Source organism: Procambarus clarkii, chromosome 11 (genome assembly GCF_040958095.1).
Source record: "Procambarus clarkii isolate CNS0578487 chromosome 11, FALCON_Pclarkii_2.0, whole genome shotgun sequence".
Classification (NCBI taxonomy): Eukaryota; Metazoa; Arthropoda; class Malacostraca; order Decapoda; family Cambaridae; genus Procambarus; species Procambarus clarkii.
The window spans coordinates 23,489,649-23,501,874 of NC_091160.1; positions in this window are offsets into that span (position 1 = coordinate 23,489,649).

Consider the following 12,226-nt stretch of genomic DNA (forward strand, 5'->3'; position numbering starts at 1 on the left):
GAGTCGCGGGTAGCTTATCTGATTACAATGCCTTGTGGTCGTGAAACCTAGGTAATCAAATACCTAGGCCACAAGGTGTTGAACTAGGGGCTGCAGTGGTAGCTCTGGGGAACTCTAGAATAGTTAACTGGGGGGGGTTATGGACTAAAGAGAGCTGTTTCCCTCGTCCCCGTTAGTTAACTGGGGGGGGTGGGATAATGGACTAAAGAGGGGATAATGGACTAAAGAGAGCTCTTCCCCCCCCCCCCCCCGTTACAAGGTAGACCGACGTCCAAGCACCAACTATGATATAATGATGCCCACCACTAGACTTCTTGTTGGATGCTGCAAATAGATAACTTCCTGTTGCATGCAGCAAACACCGAACCACCAACATTCCTTCTGGCGTTACATCGCGCGGAACGATGTGTCGGTTCGCAATACAACAGGCAGACTGCAGATCTAAGAAGGTGGCATATATGACTTGCCAGTTGGCAGGGTGAGGAAGGTGGTATTGCAATGATCCCCACACATTCCTTTACACGCATGGGGTCATGTTACCTCCCGGGGGGGGGGGGGGAAAGAGCATGATTCCAAACCTATAGAGAAGAGAGTTTAAGTCCTTCGTATCAAATATTTTTTCAAAGCATCTGACAATGAAAGATTGGGTAGAGGGTATTCTTTAAAATAAGCCTGGGAATGTGGACTGATCATACTGAAATAGGGACGGGATGGTCATGAAATAAAAGGTTATCCACCAGTTATATACCTCAAAACAAAAGTACAAATAGAACTTATAGAAGAAAAGTTAGAAATTTTCCGGTACTGAAGGAAACAAACATATTCCGTCATATTTGATAACATACTTAGCACAGGAGGGGGGGGGGGATGTGGCTATACCTTCGTTCCCTCTCTCAGGGCCCCAGAGGAACTCAAACTCGGTGAACAGCACGTTGAATTCATCATCCACGTGGAGCGTGAAGTCAACGAGGCCCCCTTTTCTCTTTCGCCGTATCTGCATCTAATCATAACTGTTTGTCTGGGAATGATGGGTTAGGGAAGATTGTTGACGGTGGTTGACGGAGCGTCGGCCAACTCGTTTGCGCTGTGCACCATGGGATGATTTCGGGGCCCAACAACCCCGCGGCCCGGTCCTTGACCAGGACTTGTAGAGGTATGAGTGTGTGTGTGATACTTGGCCACTCTTATACGACCTTTGAATCGTTTGATATCCTTATTTTCTTAAGTGAAGTGAAGTGTTTTTCTTCCTCCAGCAAATATATGTTAGACTTTATTTTTGGAGTTGTTCGTAATTTGTAGGACGAGTCAGCCGGTGACTCTAATTCAATACGAGATTTTTAATGGAAATATTATTTGGAAAACGAGAAGAACCGAGTCATTGCATTCAGAAAATTGTTTACAAGACCAGGCCAGGAGCTAATGTCCCAGCATGCAAGCACTTCTAGGTCAGTACATCTACGTGAGTACAGCTCAGGTGGTGGAGACAGTCACGCTAGTGGTGACGTGTCAGAGGGTGCACAGTCACGCTAGTGGTGACGTGTCAGGGGGTGCACAGTCACGCTAGTGGTGACGTGTCCGAGTGTGCACAGTCACGCTAGTGGTGACGTGTCAAAGTGTGCACAGTCACGCTAGTGGTGACGTGTCAGCGTGTGCACAGTCACGCTAGTGGTGACGTGTCGAAGGGTGCACAATCACGCTTGTCGTGACGTGTCAGAGGGTGCACAGTCACGCTAGTGGTGACGTGTCAGAGTGTGCACAGTCACGCTAGTGGTGACGTGTCAGAGGGTGCACAGTCATGCTAGTGGTGACGTGTCAGAGGGTGCACAGTCACGCTAGCGGTGACGTGTCAGAGTGTGCACAGTCACGCTAGTGGTGACGTGTCAGAGTGTGCACAGTCACGCTAGTGGTGACGTGTCAGAGTGTGCACAGTCACGCTTGTCGTGACGTGTCAGAGGGTGCACAGTCACGCTAGTGGTGACGTGTCAGTGTGTGCATAGTCACGCTATTGGTGACGTGTCAGAGTGTGCACAGTCACGCTAGTGGTGACGTGTCAGAGTGTGCACAGTCACGCTTGTCGTGACGTGTGAGAGTGTGCACAGTCACGCTAGTGGTGACGCGTCAGTGTGTGCACAGTCACGCTAGTGGTGACGTGTCAGAGTGTGCACAGTCACGCTAGTGGTGACGTGTCAGAGTGTGCACAGTCACGCTAGTGGTGACGTGTCAGAGTGTGCACAGTCACGCTAGTGGTGACGTGTCAGAGTGTGCACAGTCACGCTAGTGGTGACGTGTCAGAGTGTGCACAGTCACGCTAGTGGTGACGTGTCAGAGGGTGTAAACATAGGAATATTAAAAAAAAAAAATCTGTAGGGAGAGTTTGTTGACACTCTCGAGCACTGAGCCCGCTGGACCTGGCCCCGGGGTGGCCCCTGTCAAGCTCGCTCCTCGGACTCCTGTCACACGCAGCCCTCTACTGTGGGCGAGACACACGGTAACTGTGTCAGTCTCAGTGGACGATTGTTGTTGGTACAGACAGAACACCCTCCCCCTCTCCACGCCTGCAATCGCCCCCTCGTCTGCAATCGCTCCTTCGTCAGTACTGGTAATCACCACTCCTCCGCAATGGCGCTCTCTTTTCCGCATTCATACTTCGTCTGCAATCATCCCACGTCCACAATCGCCGCCTCGTCCGTAGTCACCCCTCGTCTGCAATCACCTTTCGTCCACAAAAGCCCCCCTGGTCCGAAAACTACCCTCTGCCTCTTACATTTACGGCGCCTCCTAGTTTTCTACCCCTACTTAAGCCCAGCTCATGTAGGCCCATGTTATCCCACCTCTGACCTCCACAGTGCATCTCTATGCCCCTCAGATCATCTCCTCCGTCACTCAGTCTCCGCTCCTAAGCTCCACTCTGCCTCTTAGCCTTCTCTGCCTCTCAGCCCATCATTGGCTCTCAGCCTTCTCATATCTCTACAAACACATAACGTAACGGTCCCTATGATTCCCTTGTTACAACTTGTAATAAAGTTGTTACATCTTGTTATAACGTTTTTATGACGTATTAGAACGTTGTTACAACTTGCTATATTCGTTGTTACAATTGTTAGTTGTTAAACATTGTTTGAACGTTGTAGCAACGTCGCGTGTGTGTGGCGGGTTGTTACCAAACTATTTCTTCTTCACAACCACTTACCTCATATTGCCCAATCCTTGGAGTGGAATTGGGATGCGGTGTCTCGGTCGGTTGAGGTGGCGGTTGGTTTGTTATCCTCGCGTCCATTGACGGTTTATCAGCGGGCGATTGTTACTAGCAAAGTTCTTTCGAGGGTGTGGTTTTTGGCTCAGTGCTTCCCCCTGGATCGGCGGCGTGCTCATAGGTTGGAGTGCAGAGTCTATCGGTATGTGTGGTGTGGGAAGTATCATCCGGTTCGTCGCTCCTCCATGGTTTTGCGGGTGGAGGAGGGGGGTGTTGGCATCCCTGAAGTTTTTACCAAGGCATTGGCTTTGTTTTGGGTGTCGTTGCGTCAGTATTTGGGGGTGGGTGGGGGCCTCGGTGCGCTTGGGATTTATTTCTGTTCTGTTCGGTTTAGCTATTTGCTTGAGTTAGGGGCTGGGTGTGAGGTCGCCTTTTGTACACCTGCTGTGTATTCGTGGGCAGTTGGGATTCTGCGGAAGCTCTGTCGTGTTCCTGAGTTTTTGTCCCTGTCGTGTCAGGGGGTTTATGGGGTTCTCCTTCGTCGTGTGAGCCATCAGGTTGAGGGTTTGTTTCCATGCTGGGATTGGGGAGGGATTTGGTCGGTCTTGGGTGGGCGGCATTTGGCTCCGTAGCAGCGGGAATTTCTCTTTCGGATGCTGCACGAGTCCTTGCCGTCGAATGATCGTTTGTGTATGCTTGGGTTGCGTTCTTCCGCGACATGTGCACATTGTGGATTGGTTGAGACGCAGTTACATGTGTTTTATTTTTGTGAGAGGGTACAGGGTTTAGTTGCTTGGTTGCGTGATGTGATTGCGGTGTTCTGTGGGCTCGGGTTTCAGGGGGATGTTTTACGGTTCCTGTTTCTTTCGTTTCCTCAGGGCTCCGGGCGGCTTCGGAACACTCTGAGTGTCTTGATTGCGGATTTTGTGTTTTGCTTGTGGGTTGGGCGTTTGGAGGGCTATGGGGTTCGCCGGATTCTGGGTTTTCTGCGGGGGCGATTGCGTTTCACATGGTGGTGGTTGCGGCGTGCTTTTCCGGTGAGGTTTGCTGATTGGTTCACTGACGCGTATGTTCAGGGTGATGCTTTGGGGTTGGTGGGGGGTCGGGGGTTTGATTAGTGTTTTGGTGTGGTGTCGATGGATTTGGGGGGGAGGGCTTCTTGGGTAATTTGGGCGTTTGGGTTGTGGGTATTCCCCCTGCCCCCTGAGGGCTTCCTCGGCGGTGCGTTGTGTGTGTTTGCCTGCGCTGTGCTTTTGTGTTGCTCCTTGTGTGTGTGTCCTTGTTGTGTGTGTTTTGTGTTCCTTTGCCGGATCCTGCGTGTTCCGCTGTTTTTTTTTGTGTGTTTGTTTGTGTGGGCGTTTTTTGTGGTGTGTATGTGTATGTATCTTTTCGTTTATTCCACCGGTTCCTGCGTGCTCCGGTGCTGTGCTCCTGGTTATGTGGGCTTCTGCCTTGTGTGTGTGGCCCTTTTGGGTACTTTTATCCGTCATGCTTCATGTAATTTTTCCCTTGTTTTATTTAAAAAAAAAAATTTTTTTTATGCCGCTGGCTTATTATGTGTAGCTGCTCTGTGTGAGCCTTTGTGTTCTCTGTGTTACTCATGTGGATCTTGTGTTATGCATGATTGGATTTCTTTTTTATGTTGTATTTTTGTACAAAAAAAAAAAAAAAAAATAGGAGAAAGTCTTCATGCTCTTGCATTTGTTCTGTATGATGTTTGTTGTCTTAAGAGTTCTTTGGGTTCTTTACTATGTACTTTGTCAGGCTTTGTATCTTTTTTATTGTGTATATTGTACTTTTATAAATAAAAAAAAAAAAAACTTACCTCATATTGTGCCACATTACTTTCTCACTTGTAACTTTGCAACAGAAAAGAGTGGACAGGAGTGCACTGAAAACTCCAGGAACAGTGTCGGAGAAATGCACACTGAGGGTTAGTGGCGGTCCTAGTAAAGCAAAACTGGATGTTTGAAGAAATTTTAGGTCAAAATACAAACGAACATGACGTGGGTGTAAGATAGTGTTCTGGTAACTTGTAACTCTCACAACACAATAGAAGGTCAAAACAGCAGGATATTGACGAGACAAAGTTAGCATAGATCCCCGCCAAACACACACGACAAATCTACGACGTTGCTACAACGTTTGAGCAGTTTTTAACACGTAACAACCAATATGGCAAGTTGTTCCAACGTTCTAATTCGTCATAAAAACGTTGTAATTCGTCATAAAATCGTTCTAATTCGTCATAAAAACGTTATAAAAAGACATAACAACTTTATTACAAGTTGTAACAAGCGGATAATAGGGACAGTTACGTTGTGTGTTTGCAGGGTATGAACTGCTCAGAGCATCAACACATCATTAACTGTTTATACTGAATGTAAACATAGCCGCTGTGATTGAGGACAGACGTACAGGTTTCGTAAGTGTTCAATGAATTCTGGTCCAGAAGAGATATAAGATTTCCTGGCATATATAATTGTTGACTTCATTCATACTAATAACTCAGCCACAATTAACCTCTTGATTTGCTCCCCCCCCCCCCCTCCATAACAAACAATTACCTAATCCAACCGAACTTAGTTGAACTGAACCTAACCTAACCTATCCTAACCTAATCTCTCCTAACCCGAACATAACTGAATCTAACCAACCCGACCCTGTTACGGCCCTCTCGGGACGCAACGGGGTCCTTACTCTGATGTTCTTAGAGGAAGATATATGTATCCGTTCCCAAGCCAGTAGTGGCTATCAAGGGATGAGATCCGTGACGCAAGTAACTTAAAGGGAGTAGGGAAAGAAAGCTAAGAACTTAATATTATAATTATTACCATCACCGTTTAAATATATAAAATAAATGAGTGCACAAAGGGGAGGGGTATTAACACTTGACAAGGGGATTAATCCTCAATCGATGTCTTCTGCTGAAGACGCTGGTGCCATAACTCTCGGTGCCGAGTCCTTGGTGCTTTCTTCGTGGCCTCACAATTAATTCTCCAAAGAAGTTGAGCCTACCCGGGCCACAGGTCAGCCAAAACACGGGTCCACTGGGGGCACCGCCGTGGAGGCCGTCAACCACACGTCCAGCTGGTCTGCTGGCAGGTTCTGAGCCAACAAGGCTGGTACGGCCACTCCACGAACGATAAAAGGGGAACGCCCTAGACAGGAGCCTCGTGTGACACCACAAATCACTCTCCTGTCTTCAGTACCCCAGTGGATGATCGTCTCCAACAGTTGGTCCTGGGTAAATCCTTTTACTGCCACTCCACTGGCAGGCTAACACACCACAGTGTTCTTCCGGGGGGACGACTTCACAACAGCTGCAGCTAGGTTCAAGGTATGGAGACTGGCTGCCTCGGGTAGACTGACTCAACCTTCAACACAGCGGTCCCAGGTCGACTCTGTAAACAGACACGTCATCAATGACTGGGACACACTAAAACACCTCACTTACGGGCTCGGGCACAAACACCTGACGTATCCAGTCCATAGATGGCGCTGTCGTCGGAGCACCACCTCACCAGAGGTCAGGAACGGCTGTGTTGTGAGCTGCACAGGACTGGAAACTGGCCCTCGTGGCTGGTACACCTTGTCCTCACCAGGTGTCGTCGTCCGTTTGGCGGGGGTTTCGGGAGCTGACCCACAGATGGCGTGGTTGTCACTGCTCCAGGCTCGGACGCTGGATCCGGGTTCATAACAGACCCAAACCTAACCACATTAACCTAACCAAATACGTACTAACCCTTGCAAAACCACTAAACTTATCGAGTCCGATACATAGAAAATGTAGGTATTTTGTGAGCCGTTATTTTTCATAGTAGGTGGCCTGTGTATAATTTGTTTTACTAGAAGGTACAAAATGTGACTTATTAATTGAGAACACGAGTTAAAAAGCAAATCAAAGGATAGAAAAAGATTGTGGAAAACAATAGAATTTAAAACAATTAGTGAAAGTCAAGATATATACAACAAGAATTAACTCGTAGTCCAGGAAGCCTAAGCCCATTATACGGCAGTAAGGTAATTATGAGGAGAGAGAACTAAGACAGTGTAACTTTACAGTGCTTTGGAAGGACTAAATATGGTCAAGGAACTGCGACAAGAAGATGGAGTGAAGGAAAAGGAGCCCAGCCACTTGGTCTGAAGCGACGCCGCCAGCTGTGAGGGACATGATAACAACGTACAAAGTTGGACAGACGAGTATTGTTAATAACGAGCAGTAGTGAATTGACGGATTTATCGTTGGCTTTTACACGCAAAAATGTTATGAAGTGTGTTTAAGTGTTTAAGTTTAAGTGTGCGCCTAATTCTAGAGGAATATTTTTTTGAGAGCAAATGGCTGCTAATGAATGAGTTGGATTACAAGGAGATATTGTGGAGCCAAACTTTCTTCAGAACATTATGAGCAAATAAGATACACACACAGGTTAGTTTTAGCATTGAATTAACAGGACTCTGGATCTAAGGCTCGATCCTGCAAGCATATATAGCGAAGCTCATCAAGGTGAATACATCTTGGGGGTAAGTAGTACAAGAGGACAATGGTTGAATAATTGCAAATGAGACGAAGAAACGTAATAAAATACTCGCACCGTGTACACATTTGTCAGCAATTAGTTGACTACGATCAAGGAAGTCAGGAGAGCCACCTCCATTCACAACTTCAATTCTATATACGGCAAAGAATTAGAACAAGCGAGTTAGTCAGGGTTCGATTCTTGGTCACGGAGGATTCTCTAGGCTCCGGTCTCTCTCTAACTCTTAACCACTGTTCACTCAGCAGTAATTGGGTCCCTGGTCCTGTTAGCCGATTGGTGGATCGTGTTCCAGGGAAAATGAGTGGGTAAAAGGGCTTACTGTGAGCTGTGGGAAGATAAAGCTCTCAGCCTTGTAACAGGAGCCATAGGCCCTCTGCTCCTGTACCACTCCTGTTTAGAGGACAAAAAAGGTACGGAAAGTTTAATTACCGTACCAGATGCAACGTGGCTATCAGGCGGGGCATGAAGACCCAGACCTTGTTCCCCCAAGACTCCCTCTTTTGCTGAAGAAAAACTGGCATGGACATACGAGCCCACACAGACAGCCACATTAGATAGGGAAAGTCTTTGGCTGTTACAGACGACTCTAATTAGGGGAGAGGGGGGGGGCACAGAGGGGGGGGGTTGCAACCACGGAGGGGGGGGGGAGTGGAGGCGCTATAGTCATTATACTCCTGTACATTGTTGCAGTTGCAACGCGCCTGTTGAAAGCCACCACCGTAAACGGGTTTACAAATATAGACGATAGAGTACCGGAACGTCGGGAGATAAAATGTAGGATCCCGGTAGTACTGTTGGGTGTGTTCTCGACGCACAATCAAGAATTCCGGGTTCGAATCCCGGGCGGGACAAATAGTTTGGACGCATTTGCCTATCGCCTATTTCCCTGTTCACCTAGCAGTAAGCAGGTACCCTGAGTTAGTCACCTTGCTGTGGGATTGCATCCTTGGGGCCCGGGGGGGGGGGGTTACGTTTATGCTTATGGGGGTGAACGTATATGAATACATACACTGTGGCTGCCTGTCCCCCGACACTAGAGGCGAAGTCGACGCTGTACCGACCAGTCTGTCACCCCAGGTACTATAGTGCTACTAGCACTAATAGTACTAGTTTTATTAGTAATAGTACTAATACTAGTAGTACTTGTGCTATAGTACTTCCACCTCGTTCTGTAAACGCTTGTGACGGCGCTGGAACCAAGCGTATTGGTTGTTGCCTTTCCTTTGGAAAATTTCAGCATCATGGATGGTGGGGGGGGGGGGGGAGGGGAGGACCAGCTGCATGGGTAACAGCTTCTCCATATCGACCTATCCAGGCTTTATGCTCTGGAGAGGATACTCCAACCTCTCTCTACCCCCGTGGGTATCGACAGATAACCCCCCCCCCCTCCCCTTCCCCTCGCTCCCTGATAGATAAACCCGTACTGTGTCTAGAATCTGATCTCGACACGAAAAGTCAATAATTCAGGAAGTCCTCCATCGCGACCCCCAGGCAGCCGGAGTCGTAATTTGTTTCCAAGTATATCAGTCGTTAGGAAGCCCGGCGGGCAGGCCGGCCGGCCCGGGATGAACCAGTTAATGAGAAGCATCTCTTTAAAGGTGTTCCGTCTGTTCCAGAGTCGTTGGTGCTGAAACTCCTCATCAGGACGAGGACCATCGACCAGAAGGTAGTTTTTGTAGTCCTGGCTTCCTCCTCTCAAGATTTGTCGGACGTAAAAACAAAAATTAATATTTGAAATGCCCCCCCCTCAATAAGATCCTCAACGTCACAAGCAAAAGCGATAATCTCAGAATCGTTAATAATTATTCGTAACCGGCGATTTTCAGAGTCAAGGTGAATCTCTGATGAGATCTTAGATGCGGGGTTACTGTTATCGTGGAAGGTACTCATCACCTGATGAGATCTTAGATGCAGGGTTACTGTTATCGTGGAAGGTAATCATCACCTTATGAGGCTGTTTCCCCCCCTCTTCCCCACCCACCTAACGTCCCCCCTTTCCCCTCAGGCAGATGAGGTCGGCAGGAGGGGGAAGTTATCAGGTTTGATGGGAGGTGTGGCGGGGGGGGGGGGGAAGCCTGGCTGCCGAGGGTGATGGGTGTTATCTTGACGTCATATGGCCAAGCGTGTTATCTTAAGGGGTAAAGGGGGTTATATTAACGCCATGTTGTAAACAAGATATTGTCATAAAGTAATGAAAGACATTTTCTTAAAATGATGAACTACGTTATCTTAAAGTGGTGAAGTTTTCTTAGCGTCATATAGAGAAGATTTGTTATCTTGTAGTGATGAAGGTAGCTATCTTAGCGTCATGTTGTGAACGATGTTATCTTACAGCAATGAAGGTAGTTATCTCAACATCATGTTGTGAAGGATGTTATCTTATAGTGATTAAGGTTATTTAACATGTTGTGTTATCGTAAAAGTGATAAAGGAGGTTATCTGAGTGTGTTGTTATGAAAGAAGTTACCTTAAATTGTTGAGAAGGACCTTAAAGTTATGAAGTATGTTATCATGAAGTGATGCGATGAAGAATGTTATCTTAACGTCATGTGGTTAAATAATTTATCCCATAAAACGACGAGTAATGATATTTTACCGTGAAGGGAAGAATGTTGTTATCTTATGAGGTGAAGAATGAAATCATTCGAGGACAGGTGAGAGAGGTACTGTTAACAGTAATAGAGGCTACTGGCGACTTGTAAGGGGGTTGTCTGGGAGACGACTGTATGGCTGTTTTTAGGGGTAGTAAGACGTATGGGAGCAGTACTAAGGAAGGGAGGTGCTAGGGAAAGTACACATGAATGTTTTCCCTTCGCATTAAGGGGCGATAATGCGATATATTCAGAGTAGTTCAATGTCAACCAAACTTGTTTGACTAGTTCAGTGCTCCGTGGTGTAGTGGTAAGACACTCGCCTGGCGTTCCGCGAGCGCTATGTCATGGGTTCGTATCCTGGCCGGGGAGGATTTACAAGGCGCAATTCCTTAACTGTAGCCTCTGTTTAACGCAACAGTAAAATGTGTACTTGGATGAAAAAACGATTCTTCGCGGCAGGGGATCGTATTCCAGGGACCTGCCCGAAACGCTACGCGTACTAGTGGCTGTACAAGAATGTAACAACTCTTGTATATATCTCAAAAAAACAAAAAAACAGAAAACAAAAAAACAAACAATAACGTTGTATATGAAAAGGGCTGCAATTGTTCCAAGTTTCAGTATTGCAACCTAAATAGAAAGGGAGATTTTTTTTCAACGAATTTTTGCACATTTTCAAATCGAAACTACAACCACAAGTTTCAATTGAAATCATTTCTATGAAACTTTTCTATCACATAAGCATATAATAAAAGGATCTGTTTCGGCGGATTTTTTAAAATATGTTTAGTTATACTTATACAAATAGTCAAAGTGCCATAAAAAAAATTATGCATATATATCCTGGTTTATTACTATTATAAAATCAATAAATTGACTTAGGAAAAAAAGCTAGAAAACAGATTTGTAGAAACATAAACTCTACATATAAGGTGTAAGCTTCATGTAAATTGAATAAAAAAAATGTAAGAGTTATAGGAACATTTATGTTACTTGAAAATAAATATGTAAAAAATAAAGTCTAAGGTGCTGCCATCTGTGGCTGAGGTTGACATTAACCAATTTCCTCCAAAATTTGCACCCTTACAGATAGGCTTACGTGCAGTCAGGTGTATAAGTTTCATGTAAATCGTCCGATAAATAAATAAGAAAAAATCATGTTTATTAACTCCATTTTTTGGGATAAAACTAATTATTAAATATTTTGATTATATCCTATTATGATACCTGAGAGTCATAGATATGATTTCAGTTGACACTTGTGTTTGATGTTAATTTTTGACCAATTTGGAACATTTTTGACACATAATTATATTTTTGTTCTGTTCCTATTTATGCTTCGATGCTCAGACTTGGACCAGATGAAACTCTTTTCATATATATACAACTCGTCAAAAAAGTTAGAATGAAGTTGAACTAGTTTTTATTTATAGCATATTTTTGCATTATGCCCCTTTAACTCACACCACTGACACTTATTGTAAAAAAAACAATCGAATCGTCCACCATTCGTACAAGAGAAACGAAAACAAAGTCATGTCTATCCTGGCTGCTTCGCCTCTCACCTTCTGCGAAGAAAAGGTTCATGTACTTGCCATCGCTTGAGGAAATGTTAAAAGTTAAATGCAATTAAAGCGTCTTGGCCGGAGCATTTGCGCTACAGAACCGTTTGGGCTTATAGCTAACGCATGACCTAGCTTGCCTTTGCTATTTCGGTTTCTTAATATCTCTGTTGTTCTGCGGGATGGTTCGATTATGTGAGGTGTAAAGAGCTTACCGGCCTAGGTTTAGTTACGGGGTTATTCATGCCCGTGCCACCTCTTGCGTGACTTAATCGACATCAATCAATCGTAGGTTTAATAATTTATTATGCACCTCATACCGACCCCCCTCGCCCC